Source organism: Gracilinanus agilis, chromosome 1 (genome assembly GCF_016433145.1).
Source record: "Gracilinanus agilis isolate LMUSP501 chromosome 1, AgileGrace, whole genome shotgun sequence".
Lineage (NCBI taxonomy): Eukaryota > Metazoa > Chordata > Mammalia > Didelphimorphia > Didelphidae > Gracilinanus > Gracilinanus agilis.
Window position 1 is genome coordinate 158,588,558 of NC_058130.1, and position 20,724 is coordinate 158,609,281.

The following is a 20,724-nucleotide window of genomic DNA, read 5'->3' on the forward strand; positions in this document are numbered from 1 at the left end:
TGAGTACAAGAACAATGTATGTGGCAAGTTGAGGGTTAAGATTAGGGATGGGGTTTAGAGCAGTCAGCTCTACTGACCTGCTGGTACCAGGAGGCTTTGAACTGGCAGTACTGGGTCAAAGAACTAAGAAAATGAGAGAGTGGAATAGGTCAGTCACCACAACAGGATATTGTGCATATAGGAAGCTAGGTCTTCTAAGTCTGAAGATAGAGCTCAATCAGCATAGAGATGGTGAAAATTCTGGCTAACCCAAAAACTACTTGGGGAAAAGACTTAGGACACTGAATTTGAATTGTCCAGTCTGGGAGGAGATGAGACATATAGAGTTCTAGCTACCAAGAAAATCACCACCCCTATAGAGATAGAGTTTAAAAAAACCAATAAGATATAATCAGGAGAAATAAAAGACTGAAATTACCAGAGATCATAGAAAAGAGAAGTCAAAGATCTTCAACATAAGCAGAAAAATCAGCAGACTAGTAGAAGGAAATGTGGCCTCTTGATTTAGTAGACAAGTTAAGATATTTATGAATTAATACTGAAATACAAAGGAAAGTCATCCAACAATTGATGAGATAGAGAGAAGACTTTGAAATGTAGAATACATGGAACCATAGTACATTGTTCCTGAAGGTTCAAAAGAGAAATAAGAATTATGAAAGAAGAATTTGTATAATTTTTATATAAAGCAACAATAATGGGGAGAATAAAAACAACTCAATCTGCAAGTTTTGGCAAAGAAACAAAAGAGAGAACACTAGATTGGGAATGCAAATATAAAGAAGTAAAAGACAACTTGGAAGAAGAAAAGCAAGAAATGAAAACATTCCCAGAAAATATATTCACTGTGCACGTAAAACATGCTAATAATCCTGAATACAGGATTAAATAAAACAGTAACATTAAAAGAAAATATGCTTACTATGGCAGAAAAACATACTGATGCAGAATATTTAAGAACAATCTAAGAATCAGCTCTACCAGAAAAATACAAGACAAAAAATCTGAACAACATAAGACAAAAAAATAATTCAATAAAACTGCTTAGAACTTCTGAACACAGAAAATGAAATTCAAATGAAAAGAACTCATATGTTTCCTCCAGGGTGGGGGAAAGTTTGCAAACTCCAAGACACAGAGGTCAAATTTAACAATTCAATTCAGACACAAAAAGGTCTACAAGAAATGAGGGGGAAAATCTTCAAAAACTAACAAAAAGAAATTCAAATAACATAACACTATTCTCCACTTATCAAAAAATGTAAGAGGAAAAGGAAAATGTGTTCCAAAGAGCAATGGAGCACAGGATGCACACCAAAGTCATCTTTCCTGTAAATCTGAGCTTAACAATAAAAGAAAAAAAGATGAATATTAAAAAATAAAGAGGTATATGAAACATTCTTAGAAAGAAAACAAGAACTGATTAGATTAATTGCTTCTTAATCATCCCAACCAACAGAAATGCAAGAGTAAATAAATACAGTAGGGCACAGAGATACCAAGCAAATGTAAGAAAGGCAAAAAATAGTTACTACATCCTTTATAGAACATAAGAAACAAAAAATAGCAATTGGTACATGAACCACAAGGAAAAGATACAAACATAAATGGATACTTAAGATGAAATTTTAAATGATACAAACATTAATAACTATGTAAATATAATTATGAAACAACACAGAAAAATTTCTAGGATACTGTTAGAGTAGTCCTTGGAGGGATTCAGATTCTTATAAATATACATGAATAAAATATAAAAATAAAGGATCAATGAAGTATTCACTTCATTGCATTTAAAAATCAGAAAGTCAACAAAATCACTGGAGCCCAAAAGTGCCCACTTGGATGGTCCTATATTATGAATCTCCAGCCCATTATTTATTTCCAATAGTCAGTCATTCAGTCAGTCAATAAGCTTTTATGACATGTTTACCACATTCTATGCACTTTCTTAAACCTTGGGCATGAAAAAAATTTTTAATAGTCCTTGTCTTCAAGGGGCTCACATTTTAATGGAGAAGACAACATGTAAATATACTTTATATATGTAGTTTTCTGCAGTATATATATATGATGGAAATTAACCTTAGAAGTATTCATAATTAGATAAAATTGGAGGGAGAGACTTTTTTCCCAATTGAAAAAATTTATTTAATTAATTATTTTAGAATATTTTCCATGGTTACATGATTCATGTTCTTTCCCTCTCCTCCAACAAACACCCACACCCACAGAGATGCCACACAATTCCACTGGGTTTTACATGTATCATTGATAAAGACCTATTTCCATATTATTGATAATTACACTAGGGTGATCTCTTAGAGTCTATATCCCCAATCATTTCCCCATCAAGCCATGTGTTCAAGCAGTTGTTTTTCCTCTGTGTTTCTACTTCCACAGCTCTTCCTCCAAATGTGGGTAGCATTCTTTCTCATAACTCCCTCAGAATTGTCCTGGATTGCTGCTAGTAGAGAAGTCCATTACATTCTATTATATACAATGTATCAGTCTCTGTTTTCCCCTCTGCATCAGTTCCTGGAGGTCATTCCAGTTCACATGGAATTCCTCAATTTCATTATTCCTTTGAGCACAATAGTATTCCATCACCAGCACATACCACAGTTTGTTCAGCCATTCCCTAATTGAAGGACATCCCCTCATTTTCCAATTTTTTTGCCACCACGAAGAGCAGAGCTATAAATATTTTTGTACAAGTCTTTTTCCCTATTATTTCTTTGGGGTATAAATCCAGCAGTGGTATGGCCTGGTCAAAAAGCAGATAGTCTTTTAAAGCCCTTTGAGCATAATTCCAAATTGACATCCAGAATGGTTTGATCATTCACAACTCAACCAGCAATGTATTAATGTCCCAATTTTGCCACACCCCCTCCAACATTCATTACTCTCTTCTGCTGTCATTTTAGCCAAACTGCTAAGTGTGAAGTGATGCTTCAGAATTGTTTTGATTTGCATTTCTCTAATCATTAGAGATTTAGAACACTTTCTCATGTGCCTATTGATAGTTTTTATTTCTTTATCTGAAAATTGCCTATTCATGTCCCTTGCCCATTTATCAATTGGGTAATGGCTTGATTTTTTATACAATTGATTTAGCTCCTTATATATTTGAATAATTAGACCTTTGTCTGAGTTTTTTGTTATAAAGATTTTTTCCCTATTTGTACCTTCCCTTCTAATTTTGGTTGCATTGGTTTTATTTGTACAAAAACTTTTTAACTTAACATAATCAAAATTATTTATTTTACATTTTATACTTTTTTCTAACTCTTCTTGGTCTTAAAATCTTTCCTTTCCCAAAGGTCTGACAAGTATACTATTCTGTGTTCACCTAATTTACTTATAGTTTCCTTCTTTATATTCAAGTCATTCACCCATTCTGAATTTCCCTTGGTATAGGATGTGAGATGTTGATCTAAATCCAATCTCTCCCATACTGTTTTCAAATTTTCCCAGTAGTTTTTGTCAAATAGTGGATTTTTGTCCGAAAAGCTGGGATCTTTGTGTTTATCATAGGCATTCTTGCTGAAGTCATTTACTACAAGTCTATTCCACTGATCCTCTCTTCTGTCTCTTAGGCAGTACCATATTCTTTTGATGACCACTGCTTTAATATCTGGTACTGCTAGGTCACCTTCATTCACATTTTTTTCATTATTTCCTTTAATATAAACTTTGTGATTGTTTTTTTCTAATTCAGTAAAAAAAAAGTTTCTTGGTAGTTTGATACGTATGGGACTAATTAAGTAAATTAATTTGGGCAGGACGGTCATTTTTTTATGTTAGCTCATCCTACCAATGAGCAATCAATGCTTTTCCAATTGTTTAGATCTAGTTTTAATTGTGTGGAAAGTGTTTTGCAGTTGTGTTCATATAATTCCTGTGCTTGTCTGGGCATATAGATTCCTATTTATTTTACATTCTCTGGGGCAGTTATGGGCAAATATTTTAAAGAGGGGGCCAAAGGAAAGGAAATGCTCATCTTTCAGTCTGTTTCTAAGGTAACCCTTTTGAAGTTTCATTTTATTGTATTCTACTCATTTTATTCATCATATTAGGAATAATATCTTGCAGCCAGATAGAACATTTTAGGGGGCCACACCTGGCCTACAGTCCATAATTTGCCCATCACTGGTGTATAGGGTGATTTTAAATGGGATTTCTCTTTCTAACTCTTGCTGTTGAGATGTGCTGGAAATACATGGAAATGCTGATGATTTATATAAGTTTATTTTGCATCCTGCAACCTTACTAAAGTTGTTGAATATTTCCATTAGCTTTTTAGTTGATTCTCTAGGATTATTTAAGTAAATCATCATATCATCTGCAAATAATGATAACTTGGTCTCCTCATTGCCTATTTTAATATCTTCAATTTCTTTTTCTTCTCTAATTGCTACTGCTATTGTTTCTAGTACAATGTTAAATAATAGAGGTGATAATGGGCATCCTTGTTTCATGCCTGAACTTATTGGGAAGGCTTCTAATTTATCACCATTGCATATGATGCTTGTTGATGGTTTTAGATATATACTGTTAATTATTTTTTAGGAAAGGCAATTAGGTGGATTGTTTTCTTAATTTTGAACCATTCTTGTATTCCTGATATAAATCCCACCAGATCATAATGAATAATGCTCATGATCACTTGATAGAGTCTTTTTGCTAGTATTCTATTTAAGATTTTTGCATCAACATTCATTAAGGAGATTGGTCTATAGTTTACTTTCTCTGTTTTTGATCTACCTAGCTTTGGAATCAGTACCATATTTATGTCATAAACAGAATTTGGTAGAACTCCTTCTTTGCTTATTATGTCAAATTCTTTATATAATATTGGGATTAGTTGTTCTTTGAATGTTTGATAGGATTCATTTGTGAAAAAGTCCTGAGGATTTTTTCTTAGGGAGTTCTTTGATGGCTCATTCAATTTCTTTTTTTTTTTTGATATGGGATAATTTAAGTATTCTATTTCTTTTTCTGTTAATCTAGGCAATTTATATTTTTGAAAATATTCATCCATATCACCTAGATTGCCATATTTATTAACATATAGTTGGGCAAAATGGTTTTTAATGATTGCCTTGATTTCCTCTTCATTAGAGGTGAGGTCTTCCTTTTTATCTTTTATACTATTAATTTGGTTTTCTTCTTTCCTTTTTCATTAAACTGACCAGTACTTTGTCTATTTTATTTGTTTTTGCAAAGTACCAGCTTCTAGTTTTATTTATTAATCCATAGTTCTTTTGCTTTCAATTTTTCCTTTAATTTTTAGGATATCTAATTTAGTTTTCATTTGAGGAATATTTAATTTGTCCTCTTTCTAGTTTTTTGATTTTCATGTCCAATTCATTGATCTCTGCCCTCTCTAATTTGCTAATATATGTACTCAAGGATATAAATTTTCCCCTGGGTACTGCTTTGGTTGCATTCCATAGATTTTGGTAGGATGTCTCATCACTGTCATTCTTTTCAATGAAATTATTAATTTTTTCTATGATTTATTCTTTAACTGATTTTAGAGAATCATAATATTTAATTTCCAATTAATTTTTGATTTGCCTATCCATGTACCCCTACTAATTATTATTTTTATAGCATTATAATCTGAAAAGTTTGCATTTATTATTTCTGTTCTTTTGCATTTGTTTGCCATCTTTCTATGCCCTAGTACATGGTCATTCTTTGTGAATGCACCATGTGCTGCTGAAAAGAAGATGTATTCCTTTTTCCCCTATTTATTTTTTCCCACATATCTATTAACTCTAATTTTTCTAAGATTTCATTCACCTCTATTACCTCTTTCCAATTTATTTTTTTAAGTTTGATTTATCTAGATCTGATAGGGGAAGGTTGAGGTCTCCCACTAGTATAGTTTTGCTATCTATTTCATCCTTGAGCTCCACTAGCTTCTCCTTTAGAAATTTGGATGCTCTACCATTTGGTGCATACTTGCTGTGTACAGATATTTCCTCATTGTCTATACTGCCTTTTATCCGGATGTAATTACCTACCATATTTCTTTTAATCAGATCTATTTTTACTTGGACTTTGTCAGATATCATGATTTCAACTCCAGCCTTCTATTTCTCAGTTGAAGCCCAATAACCTTTGCTCTAGCCTTTTATCTTTTATCCTGTATGTGTCTATTTGTCTCATGTGTGTTTCTTGTTGACAACATATGGTAGGATTTGGGTTTCTAATCTATTCTGCTATTTGCTTCTGTTTTATGGGTGAATTCATCCCATTCACATTCAGAGTTATGATTGTTACCTGTGTGTTCCCCAACATTTTGATATCCTCTCCTTGTTCTGCCCTTTCTTCTTTCACTATTTCCTTTTAGACCAGTGGTGTGCTTTTAATCAGTCCCCCTAATCCCCACCCTTATTTAACTTCCCATTCCTTGCCTCCCTTTTTTTCCTCTTTTATTATTTTTAGGGTCTATTAAATTCCCTCCCCTTTCTCTTTCCCTCCCTTTTTGTACTCCCCATTCTACTCCTCCTTTGGTTTTTCCTTTCCGACTTTCCCTGTAGGGTAAGATAGAATTTGATACCCCAATGGATCTAGCTGCTCTTTCCTCCCAGAACTGATTCCACTGAGAGTAAAGTTAAAGTATTGCCTATTAATACTCTCTTCCTCTCCTTCTTATAATAGTATTCTTCCCCTCTCCTTCCCATGCACCTCTTTGTGCAGTATAGATTATCCTATTTTTCTTATTCCTTCAAGTTTCTCTTGGTGCCATCTTCTATTTCCACCCCTCTTTTCTTTTTTTACATATCATCTTAGACCACTTAGTACCCCAACCTTTCCCTATGAACAATTCTTCTGTTTACTATTATAGTAAATACATTTTTTGAGAGTTACAAATAACATTTTTACATATAGGAATATAAACAATTTGATCTTATTGAAGGCCTTAAAGAAGAAAATTTAATGTTTTTTCTTTACCCTCTCTTTCTTATTAACTTTTTTATGTTTCTCTTGATTTTTGTGTTTGGATATAGAACTTTCCACTTAGTTCAGGTCTTTCCTTTACAAACACTTGGAACTTTTCTATTTTATTGAATGCCCATGTTTTCCATGGAAATATATAGTTTTGGAACTTTTAGTTTTGATGGGTAGGTGATCCTTCATTACAGACCCAATTCTCTTGCCTTTCTAAATATCATATTCCAAGCCTTTTCGGTCTTTTAGTGTGGAGGCTGCCAAATCCTGTGTAACCCTGATTGGTGCTCCTTGATATCTGAATTGTCTCTTTCTGGTTTCTTGTAATTTTTTTTCCTTTGTTTGGAAGTTCTTGAATTTGGCAATTATATTCTGGGGGTTGTCTTTTGAGGATTTAATGTAGAAATTGTCAGAGATTCATGGAATTTTAGAGGTTGAAGGGAAGGGAATATCTCTTAAATTCTGTAATTCTTTGAAATTCAAATAAGAACTTGTCATTCACCAATATGTAAGTTCAATGAGACATTACTAGAAAATCAATGATAGAAAAACTTTAGAATTCCTTTACTCTAAGAACTACATGCAATTTTGAAGCTAAATAGTAGATATGATTTCACTAAAGTTGTAAAGAGTTATAAAAGGTAACTCTTTAAAAATAATAATCTATAATCATTATTACACCTAGCATTTATATTGTATTTTAAGGTTTGCAAGAAGCTTTACATATTATTTAATCCTTACACTAAAACCTGTGGGATAGGTACTATTATAGTCCTTTTTTATAAGTGATAAAATTGAGGAACAGAGAGGTTATGTGATTTGCCCTGGGACATACAGCTGAATAAGCGTGTGAAACAGGAATTGAACTCAGATCTTTCTGACTCCCTATCCAAAGTTTTTTTTTTTCAATACACAACTTAGCTACCTCAATAGGCAATTATTACACAAGAGTTAATAAAGAGTTATGATGCCATGTAAAGAAGCAGTATAGCCAGCCTCAGAATTAGAAAGAACTGAATGCAGGTCCTTTCTCTCACACATATAAGTAATATGATTATGGACAAGTCACTTTATAATCTTTCACTGTCCCTAAGCAAATCCTGAAGACTAGAAGTTACACATAATTTGCTGATATACATTGTTGGTAGAAGAATACAAACTGGGACTTCCCTGCACCAGTGAACTCCAAGGAAAAGATCTAAAAAAAATCACTATTTGGCATTGGAAAAGCAAAGACAAATACAAAAGATAGCCCTTGGGTTTTCATTCAACAAACACTTATAAGTATTTACAATAAGCAGCATGCACTGATAAATATTGTAGGTGATAAAAATGTTAGATGAATCTGTTCCTTTCTGGCCACACTATGACTTTTCTTTCATGCATTAGCACTAAGAATTTCAAAATCATTTAAAACAGTTTTTGAAAAAGCAAACAATAACATTAAATATAAAACTTTTATTGGGATTTTTAGAAGATGTCTTTTTTTCACTTTGCTACATCCTTCTCTCTAAAATAAACGAGATTAATGTAGTTACATACTGTTAATTATTACCACCAATGAAAAGCATATTTTCATAGTTTTTAATTTAAGGGAAGTCTATGAAGTATGGCCTTTATTTTGTGGAGATTTTTTCCCTCATTGGAAATGAAATGTATTATGATCCAACAATAATCAGGCAGATAGCCATTAAGCCCATAGCACTTCAAAAACCACAAATAAGGAGTAGATTGTTCCTCCACAGCCCTTCAACCAGGGCTTCCATCTTCTAATGGCACTCATAGTACTTGAGATTTATTAGAGGCCGATGCAAGAGGATTCTGTGTTCGTCATCTCATCTACAGTTGTTGATATTTCATTGTCCAAAATTGACCAGTTAGTCTAGCCAAAGTTTGATTCATATCCTGCCACAAAAGAATACCCGTCCAATTGTGACTGGTTTTCATTATTCCTACTGACTAGAGCAGCATGACAAATATAATCTTCATCCTTGCTTGCCATCATTTGACTAATATAGTCACTTAACTGAAGAAATGATCTTGGCAAGAGGTCCCTCCTCTACCTTTGTGCCTAGAAAATATGGATTGACTCCAGAGACCTGTTAAATCACACACATGTATTTTTCAAGCTAAAGACTGCTTGCATGGGATGGCAACATAGATGAAAACTGAGACCAAAAAAAAAATATATGCATTTCAAATTAAATTGTTTCAAGTCAAACAGCTAAAATCTGGCATTAGATGGAAGGCTTTTCTTAAAAAGTATAACCATATGATTGAGGCTCAGAACATGTAATATCATTTTTAATGATCTGAAAGAAGCCCATGACAGAAGTACTGTAGGCAATTTAGTGAAAATCTTACAGAATTATTATTCTTCTAAAACCAGTACATAGGAAGCTAACAATGGGAATCAAATGTAGATGCAATTAATCATTTGTGCATCAATCAGATACCAAAATGGAAGAATTTTTTCCCTTTTCAAATTTAGAAAAAGACATCATGAGAAAGATGAAGACACACTAAAGAACAATTAGGCTTTGAAGAATTTCACTCCATTTTTTATTCCTTTTGGTGAAAAATATATAGTCATATACACCTGAATGTATATAATATATTTTGGACAAAGTTTGATGAACCTCAGATCCACATATGGAATAACAATAGCAACAATGAAATTTATATTGCCCTTTGGTAGAGTATGTAAAGCCTTTATATATTATCATCTAATTTTGCTTCATGATATTCTCATGAATTATATTTAGGTAAATTCCAGTAGGAGCAGCAGCAACAGCAGCAGCAGCATTGGCATCAGCATTGGCATTAGCATCACCATTCTTTTTTACAAATAGAGAAATTGGGAGACATATCAATTGGTTAATTTATCAAAAACCACATGGTTTGCACTGAATCCAAGACAGAAGTCCTGGCCTAGAGAGCTCTAATCTTATTCTCTATCTATTAGATTACAAATTGTTCTGAATAAAATTTGTCTAAGAAAAGCAAATTCAATTATTTAAACTTTTATAATGAAGTGAATATTAAGTCAGTGGTTGTAATTTGGACACTAGTGTTTTGAATATGTTAATAGACCTTCCTGAAAAACCCAGCCTTCCCAAGAAGTAGTAAAAGCAATGGGAGAATCTGAGATCTGAGTTCTGATAAAGCATCAACGTTTTTGTTGGTAATATTTTGATATAATGTTAAATTTATACCAATAAATTTTAGTTCAGTAATCATTAGTTATTTATTTCATTGCTATATTTAACATATAACTATTGTGTTAGGATTTTCCAAGCAGGGGAAATATCTTTCCATGATGTCTGTTATTTTAAATTAGCTGATTTTGAATAGTGAGACTACATTGGTGTTATCCTATTCTTGTTAAACCTCTTGGAAATTATATGGACAAAAAACTTAGAGCCAAAAATATTTTAAAATAATTTTGCTGTATCTGATTTTCAGCAAGGAATCATTATTGTTGCATGATGCTTATTTCAAAAGATGGGATTTGGAGGTCAACAAATATTATTAGTATTTCTTATGAGGTCCTGATGGATTTTTTCAGAAAGATTCCATAAATTGTGACCTCACTAGAAATGTCTATTTAAAGTTTATTTATTCTATTATGAATTATTACAGTATTTTTTTGCTTTCTTTGAAAATAGGAATTTAATTGAGTGTGAGAGTGAAATATGAGTTAAAGTCATTTCTGAAATAGGAAAGAAAGAACCAAAAAGTCAGATAAGATTCCAAAAACAAATTTCATCTACTTTTCAGTTTTCTCTAGTAATTAAAGTTATAAGAAAAGTAGAAGAGTGAGAGGCTATAAACATATATGGTTTAGTTGTTAATTCATTTCCCTCATTTTGTGTCCTAATTAAGTGTGCTCTTAATTTTATATTATGTTTAAGGATAGGGTCAGTCTTTTGTAATATTTATATGTGTACTTGAAAAGATTTGAGGGACTGCTTACAAAAATTAAACAGATGATTCAGTTCTCCCATCCATTCACCAATATTTAGCAGCAAGTACTCTCTAAATTAATAGTGATATCATAAATATTACATCTATGCCATTAAAAGATGAAAGCAGGAGGCAGAGCTAAGATAGTGGCATAGTAGCAATAGCCTTCTGAATCTCTTTCCAACTGATCATTACAAAGCATCTCAAAAGAACAGAAATAAAAATTGGAGGAGTAAAGGGGCTCTCCCACTGGATACAGCCTTAAAAGTAGGCAGTATTTGGGAATTCCCATGCTATAAGGGGACAAAACTGCAATTATCAAAGCACAAACTGATCACCCCTCCCTCACACCATCTACTGCACAAGAGTTAGAGCAAAGGCCAGGGCAATCTCTAAGTTGTCCAAGGATGGCTGAAAGTACCAGAGAATTACCCCTGAGAGCAGTGCAAGACCCTAATAATAAGATTTGAGACCTGAGGCTGAAGACAGTGGAGCCTGGGCAGCAGAACACAGAGCTTGGGGAGAAACAAAGATGGAAACAGCCTAGGCAGAAGGACCTGGAAAGTTAGCCTTGGGGAAAACAATTTAAAACACACTGCAAAAGAACATCATATTACCTGACCTCACTTGGGCTTCTGACTGGGAAAGGAAGATGCTACCAAGACAAAAAGCTGTCGGACAGAAGATAAGAAATCAATCAATATGCAAGAAACCCAAACCATTTGTGGAAAAAGGAATAAGCAGCAGCAAATAAAGCTCTTGACCCTGGCTCATTTATAGGGAGAAATAGAACAAAATACTGAAGTAAAAGCAGAGTGAAAAGCAAGCAAACACATCCAAACTTTCAAAAAAATGGATATTGGTCACAAGCTCTCAAGGAACTCAAAAAGGAGTTCAATACCAAGTAAGAAAAATAGAAGAAAAATGGAAGGAAAAGTAGGAAAAAGAAATTAAAGTAATTCAAAAAGAAGAAAATAATAGTTTAAAAGACAAAATTGCTCATATGGAATAAAGAGGCACAAAAAATCAAATGAAGTAATAAGCAAATTGGAGAAGAGAACTGACCTGCTGGAAGCCATGAAAAGCAGGATAGACCAAACTGAAAAGTAAAATCAAAAGATCATAGCTGAAAGTCAGTCTTTAAAGACTAGAATTATGCAAGTAGAAGCTAATGATCTCACATTACAGGAAGAATTAATAAAGAAAAATCAAAAGGAAAATAGAAGGAAACATGAAATATTTCATTAAAAAGACAAGTGACTGAGAAAACAGATCCAGGAGAGACAGTTTGAGAATTATAAGTCTACCTGAAAGCATGGAAAAAAATAAAAGCTTTGACATCATATTACAAGAAATCATCCAATAAAACTGCCCTGAAATTCTTGAATAAGAGGACAAAATAGACATTGAAACAATTCATAAATCACCTGCTCCATTAAATCCCTAAAAGACAACCCCCATGAATGTTATAGCCAAATCTAAGAGCTTCCAGGACAAGGAGAAAATATTAAAAGAGGACAGAGAGACAATTCAGATATCAAGGAGCCTGTGAAGAGTGAATTAAACTGTCTTTGCCTATCAATCAGTGACTTTTAATTTAATTAATCTAAAACTTAAGTATCCCTGCTTAGTACCTTGCCAGTCACCAAGTATAAGAGTTCACAAGTCACTTGTTAGAGTAGGTGACAACACCAGAGGCCACTAACAGCACCCTGGGCAGTGCTATGCAAATTTAAAGACTGTGATTGGTTCCCATGAAGTGGGGAAGGGAGAGGAAGGGACATGGAAAAAGAACTATAAAAATCCTGAATTTCCTATCCAAGGGACTTCTCCTTGAGGCTTCTCCTTTGGACTTTTTCTTTGGAGTCTCTGCTCCTTGGATCTTCTCCTTAGGACTCCTTCTTTGGAGGTCAGCACATTGAGGCTTTTGGTCTTCAACTTCAACTTAGAGCTTTGGGCCTTTTGATCGGAGTTTTCAAGTTCAGAACTTTGATTTTGGCTTTGGAGATTCTTGGAGTTGGGGACTTTCTTTTAGGTTCACTACTGCTTCAGTGAACTTAGCTCACTAGGGTTTTTCTGCATTGGTACCTGGCCTGGATCCTGCCTGGCTTTCTGGAGAGTGATTAGGATTCCCACTTGGAGACTGGAACTCTGTTGGGGAGCAAGGTTCTTTTAAATGTATTAGCATTTATGGTAGGCTAGACAGTCCCCTTTTCTCTTTCCCTTTCACATTTCCCTCTTTTTACTAATATTCCAATTAAACAAAATTAATAAAAGCTGCTAATAGTTTTCCTAGCTTGAGGGATAATAATTGGTGACCACTTTTTTATATCTCTCTCATTTGATCAAAATCCCAATTTAACAATTATAAGCCCTGGTCAGGATTACACAGGATTTGTTAGCCTCTACAATAAAGGATCACAAGGCTTGGAATATGAAATTTAGGAAGACAAAGAGAATTGAGTCTACAACCAAGAATTACCTACCCATCAAAACTGACTATATACTTTCAGGGTAAAGTGTGGGCATTTTAAAAAAATAGAAGATTTCTAGGCATTCCTAAGAATAGACCAGAACTAAATGGAAAATTTGATGTCCAAATGCAAAATTCAAGAGAAACGTAAAAAGGTAAACAAGAAAGAGGGAAAAAAGAATTTTAAAGGTTCCAGTTAGGTCTAATTGATTATATTCCTATATGAAAAAATCATTATCATAGAAATAGGAGAATTATTCATAGGCAGAGGCTATGGTATTAAGATGATATGTAAAAAAATGGGGGGGACCAAAGAAAAAGAATGGCACTAATAAACTTGATGGAAGAAGAAAAATAGGATAAATTATACTACATAAAGAGGCTCATGGGGATGTAGGAGAATACTATTATAAAAAGGGGAGGAAGAGAGTGGTAATTGGGAATACTTAAACCTTACTCTGAGTGGAATCAATTCTGAGAGGGAAGAACAGCTGATTTGGGGGTGGGGGGCATGGAATTCTATCTTACCCTACAGGAAAGTTGAGAGAGAATAACGAATAGGGTGAGTGGGTCAGATAGTAATAAAAGAGAGGCAAAGGTGAGGGGGGGTGATTAGTAGATCTTAAAGAGAATTAAGAGAGGAATAAGAAGGGGCTTAGGAAGGAAAGTAAATAAGGGTGGGGGAAAGGCTACTGATTAAAAGCAAAACACTTGTGTAGAGGGAAATAGTGAAAGAAGAAAGGTCAGAACTAAAAGAGGAAATCAAAATGATTGGGAATACACAGGTGGTAATCATAACTCTGAATGTGAATGGGATGACCAAATGAATAAAATGGTAGCAGATAGCATAGTCGATTAGAAACCAAAACCCTGCCATATGTTGTCTACAAGAAACACACGTGAGACAGGAAGACACACACCAAGGTAAAGGTAAGAAGCTGAAGCAAAATTCATTGGGCATCAACTGCAAAAAAGAAGGCAGCACTTCCTTTTTCTGCCATCTTGTGGCTCTGGAGGCCTGCTAGAAACAGGACTTCTAGAACAGCAAAATGTCTGGAAGGCTCTGGTCTAAGGCAATTTTTGCTGGCTACAAGCGAGGCCTACAAAACCAGAGAGAACACACAGCTCTTCTCAAAATTGAAGGAGTCTATGCCTGAGATGAAACTGAATTCTACTTAGGCAAGAGATGTGCCTATGTGTACAAAGCAAAAAACAACACAGTAACTCCTGGTGGGAAACCCAACAGAACAAGAGTGATTTGGGGGAAAGTTACTAGGGCTCATGGAAATAGTGGGATGGTTCGAGCCAAGTTCAGAAGCAATCTTCCTGCCAAGGCCATTGGACACAGGATCTGAGTGATGCTCTATCCCTCAAGGATCTAGAATATGAAAATTGACTAAATAAAATTTCACATTTTTTGCAAAAAAAAAAAAAGAAGAAGGCAGAAGTCACAATCATGATATCTGATGAAGTCAAAATAAAAAATAAGTAATTAAAAGAGATACGGAAGGTAATTACATATTGATAAAAGGCAGTATAGACAATAAAGTAATATCAGTACTCAACATATATGCAACAAATGGTATAGCATCTATTTTTTTAAAGAAGAAACTAGTGGAGTTTAAGGATGAAATTGATAGTAAAACTATACTAGTGGGAGAACTCAATATCCCTCTATCAGATATAGATAAATAAAACCAAAAAATAAATTAGAAAGAAGTAAAAGATATGAATTAAATCTTTTAAAAATTAAAGTTAATAGAAACATGGAGAAAAGTAAATAGGGATAAAAAGAGTATATCTTCTTTTCAGCAACACATGGTATGTTCACAAAGACTGAATATGTCCTGGGGTATAAAAACATTGCAAACAAATGCAGAAAAGCAAAAATAATAAATGCAACCTTTTCAGATCATAATGCTATAAAAATTATAATTAGTATGGGTACAAGGAGAGGCAAATAAAAAATTAAGTAGAAATTAGGTAATCTGATTCAGCAAACCTGGTTCTTTAAAGAACAAATCATAGAAGCAATTAATGATTTCCCTGAAGAGAATGACAATTAAGAAACAACATATCACAATTTTGGGGATATTGAAAAAGCAGTAATCAAGGGAAAATTTATATCCTCGAGAGCCCATATTAACCAAAAAGAGAAAGAAGAGATTAAAGAATTGGGAATGCAACTTAAAAAAATAAATTAAAAATTCTCAGAAAAAGACCAAATTGGAAGTCCTAAAAATCAAAGGAGAAATTAGTAAAATTGAAAGTAAAAGAACTATTGCACTAATAAATAAGAGTAGGAGCTGTTATTTTGAAAAAAGCAAACAAATAAAATAGATAAAAGTATTTGTTAATCTAATCAAGAAAAAGAAAAAAGAGAACCAAATTAACAGTATCATAAACAAAAAGGGTGATCTCACCTCTAATGAATTAGATATTAAGGTAATAATTAAGAACTATTTTGCCCAATCATATGAGAATAAATATGGCAATATAGGTGAAATGGTTGACTACTTACAAATATATAAATTGCCTATGTTAACAGAAGAAGAAATAGAATATTTAAATAATCCCTTATAAGAAAAAAAAATTGAACAAGCCGTCAAAGAACTCCCTAAGAAAAAATCGCCATGGTCAGATGAATTCACAAGTGAATTCTATCAAACATTTAAAGATCAATTCATCCTGATGTTCTACAAACTATCTGACAAAATAGGCAAAGAATGAGTCTTACCCAATTATTTTTATGATCCAAATATGATATTGATTCCCATGTCAGGAAGACCAAAAACAGAGAAGGAAAACTATAGACCAATATCCTTAACGAACATAGATGCAAAATTATTAAATAAAAAACTAGTTAAAAGGCTACAACAAGGCTATAACAAGTTATAACAGGAATTATTCACTATGACCAGGTGGGATTTATACTGGGAATGCAGGGATGGTTTAATATTAGGAAAACCATCCACATAATTGACCATACCAACAACAAAACCAACAGAAATCATGTGACTATCTCAATAGATGCAGAAAAAACCTTCCAAAAATATAACACCCCTTCCTATATAGGAATAAAAGGGCCTTTCCTCAAAATAATAAAAAAGAATTTAAATAAATTTAAATAAATAATAATTTAAAAATAATTTAAATAAATGTAAATCCAACAACAAATATCATCTGCAATGGGTATAAGTTAGATACCTTCCAAAAAGATCAGGAATGAAGTAGGTATGCCCATTATCACAACTACTATTTAATATTGTACTAGAAATGCAATGTAATAAGGGAAATTAGCAGTGTAATAAGAGGATTAGGCTAGGGGGAGTAGCTGGATGTAATAAGGGAATATGACAGATGTGATAAGATACTGAGGTAATGGGGTGATATGGGACCAAAGGCTGGAGGTAATTAAGGGAATAGGCTGAAGGTAGGGTTGTAATAGAGGATAAGGCAGGCAAGGTACTAAAGGTAGATGTGAATAGGGAGAAGACACTGTGGATAGGGGTTTGTGAATCCCTAAGGCAGTAAAGTCAATAAGGAAGGTATAATGGTAAAGGTGGTAAATTTAAGTGGTAGGAGAAGCAAAGGAATAGCTGAGTTTACGGAATATAAAAACAGAGGTATAAAGAGTTACAAGGGAGAGGATGAGATATTTTGGGCAAACAGCCACAACCTGGGAGACCCAGACTGGGACACAGGCTTGGGACAGAGATACTTAAGGGAAACAGACTGAACCCTTCAAAGTAGGAAGGGCACTTCTACAGACAAAGGTTAGGGCTAGCCAAGAATGGCTTGAAAGTGACTAGAGGGCTGCTAGTCAGTTCCTCAGGTTTACAAAGGAACAGTTCATAGGAAGTATAAGATTGCACTTCCTCCAAAATGGACACCTTCACCTGCCTTCACAATTCAGAGACAATATGATTCCTTTGTTCCCTTCTCCCTCTCTTATCAATTAACTAATCAAGTAGCCAAAGGTTTTGATTAAAAGACAAACTGTGTTTATTAATTTAAGGGTTGATTGGAAAGGATAGAGGATGAAAGGTAACCCTAACAGCCGCCAAGAGAAAGCTTCAGGAACGTGAAACTGAGAAAGGACCTGCCTTAATTCAGCTCTCAAGTGGTTTTGTAATCAATAGGGTTAGGAAAGTTGGGTACAATGATTCCATAGATAATTTTGTAACAAAGGTAAGCCCTATTTGACTGTTTAAACTATCAAGTTTAAAGCTTAAACTCCAATCTACCTTCCTTTCAAAACCTCAACAGAAATTCAGGCAGGTAAATGAAGATGGGAAATAAGGGAGGTTAGGGAAATTCAAAAGAAATAATTAAGCTAATAATTTTAAGAGAAAAGCTGCAGAATATAGGCCAGGTTTTAATCCAAAGAAAGAGCACAGTTTGACCCTTTTACTCTCCACAAGTCTTCCAGGTCAACTGACTTTTCCTCAAGATTCCAAACCCTATCAGCTGTCAGAAAATTTCTGCAGCAAAGCTTTGCAGGGCTGACATGTTGTACTACAGCTAGCAATAGCAATTAGAGAAGAAAAGAAATTGAAGAGATCAAAGGAGGCAATAAGGAAGTTAAACTATCACTCTTTACAGATGACGCGATGGTATATATAGAGGAACCAAGAAAATTTACTAAAAAAAAAAACTAGTAGAAACAATCAATAACTTTACCAAAGTTGCAGGGTACAAAATAAACCCACATAAATCATAAGAATTCCCATGTTTCCAACAAAACCCAGCAGCACGAGTTAGAAAGAAAAATTCCATTTAAAATTACTCTAGACAAGATAAAATACCTGAGAATCTACTTGCCAAGACAAATTCAGGAATTATATGAACACAACTACAAAACACTCTTCACACAAAAAAACTAGATCAAAACAACTGGCAAAACAGCAATTGCTCATGGTTAAGAAAAACTAATATAATAAAAATTATAATCCTACTTAAATTAATTTACTTATTCAGCACTATACCTATCAAACTATGAAAACACTTTTTTATAGAATTAGAAAAACTTATTACAAAAGTCATCTGCAAGAACAAAAGATCAAGAATATCAAGGGAAATTATGAAAAAAATTTGAAGGCTAGAGGCCTAGCTTTATCATATCTGAAACTATACTATAAAGCAGTGATTATCAAAAAATATAAGGTACTGATTGAAAGACTTCCTGGTTAAGATGGAGGCAGAGTAAAAGTAGCTGCTTAACCTCTCCTAACCAAAACATATAGGACTCCTCAAGAAGACAAAAAAACAAATCCAGAGGAACAAAGGGACCCCACAACAGGGCACAGCATTGGAGGTACATGGAATTGGGGCATTTCAATGCTATAAAGGGGTGAAACAGCTCTCACTAAAACATGAACTGAGCAAACCCCTCCCCCACCCCATACCACCTACAATGCCAAAGCCAGCACATAAGAGTTAGGGCAAATTTAGGGCACACATTAAGTCCTTGGCAGCTACCTGGGGTCACCAGGGCCTGCTCCTGAGAGCAACAAGACTTAAGACCCCAAAAGACTAAAGAACATGCATGGACTTTGACCACAGACCCTAAGTGCAGGCACGAATGCAGGAGTCGACACAAGCCCAGACATGAATCCTGAGCACAAGTGAGGACCTTGAGTGGGGACCTACTATAGAGGGGAACACAACTGTGAAGCACTGCCCTGAGACTGTTAAAAGAGCCTTGGGCAGAGGAACAAGCAAGGGGCCCACCAGGAGACTTCACCCTGAGAACAACAAGACCTGAGACATCTGGAGCCTAAAGAGTACAGACAGACCCTGAGTGTGAGGACACAGCTGAGAAGGCACTGGGCTAACAACAATGGCAAGCCAAAATCAGAATCCCAGAAGAGAAAGATCATCAAGAAGAAATCTGGAACACTCAACAACTTTGACACAGATAAAATCCAGACAACAGAGCAAACAGCAGAGGAGAACAAACAAGTAATCGTATCCAAACCTTCCCAAAATAATGAAAACTGGCCATAAGCTATTGAAGAGTTCAAATCTGATGATGAGAAAGATGGAAAATATCTGGCAAGAAAATAACAGTTTAAAAGGCAGAATTTTGGAATTGGAAAGTTAGGCTCAGAAATCAAATGAACTGATAAGCAAATTGAAAACCAGAAATGACCAGATTGAAAAGGAAAACCAGCCTAAAGGCTAGAATTGAGCAATTAGAAGCTAATAATCTCTCAAGACAGCAAGAACAAATAAAACAGTCAAAAGACTGATAAAATAGAAGGAAACATGAAATATCTCAATGAGAAAGTGACAGACCAAGAAAACAGGTCTAGAAGAGAGAATTTGAGAATCATTGGTCTTCCTGAAAAAGAAGAAATTAATAGAAATTTGGAGTACATACTAAAAGAAATTACTCAGCAAAATTTCCCTGAAGTTCTACAAAAAGAGGGCAATATAGACATTGAAAGTATCCATAGACTACCCTCTACACTAGACCCAGAAAAGACAACCCCCAGGAATATAATAGCCAAATTCAAGGGCTTCTAAGTAAAAGAAAATTTTTACAACAAGCCAGAAAGAGACAATTCAGATATCAAGGAGCACCAATCAGGATCATACAGGATCTGGCAGCCTCCTCACTAAAAGACTACAAGGCTTGGAATATGATATTCAGAAAGACAAGAGAACTGGGTCTAAAACCAAAGATCACCTACCCATCAACACTGACTATATATTTCCAGGGGAAAGTTTGGGCATTCAACAAGATAGAAGAATTCCAAGTATTTGCACAGAAAAGACTAGGCCTAAATGGAAAGTTCTATATCCAACAACAAAAATCAAGAGAAACATGAAAAGGTAAATAAGAAACAAAGGGGAAAGAAAGAAAACTCATACATTTTTAAATTTGCCTCTTTAAGGGCTTCAATAAGATCTAATTATCTGTATTCCTATGTGGAGAAATGCTACATATAATTCTCTGTAGTGAACTCTATTCACTATTATAGTATTCACTATTATAGTAATCAGAAGAATAATTCATAGGGAGAGGTTGGAGAACTAAATGGTCTAAGATGATATGTGGGGTGGGAAATGGGGGTGAATAGCAGAAGTCACCAAGAGAAACTTGAATGAATAAGAAAAATAGGATATTCTATTACACACAAAGAGGGCATGGGAAGGGGAGGGGATGAATGTTATTATAAGAAGGAGAGGAAGAGAGCATTAAGAGGTAATATTTAAACCTTACCCTCAGTGGAATTAAACCTGAGAGGGAAGAGTAGCTATATCCATTGGGATATAGAACTTTATGTAACCCTACGGACAAAATCAGAAGG

General features: G+C 34.2%; 1 pseudogene; it reads left to right on the forward strand.

The window, feature by feature from the left end:
• Positions 1-14,407: 14,407 nt before the first annotated feature.
• On the forward strand, positions 14,408-14,787 carry LOC123231031 (annotated as a pseudogene).
• Positions 14,788-20,724: the final 5,937 nt, after the last annotated feature.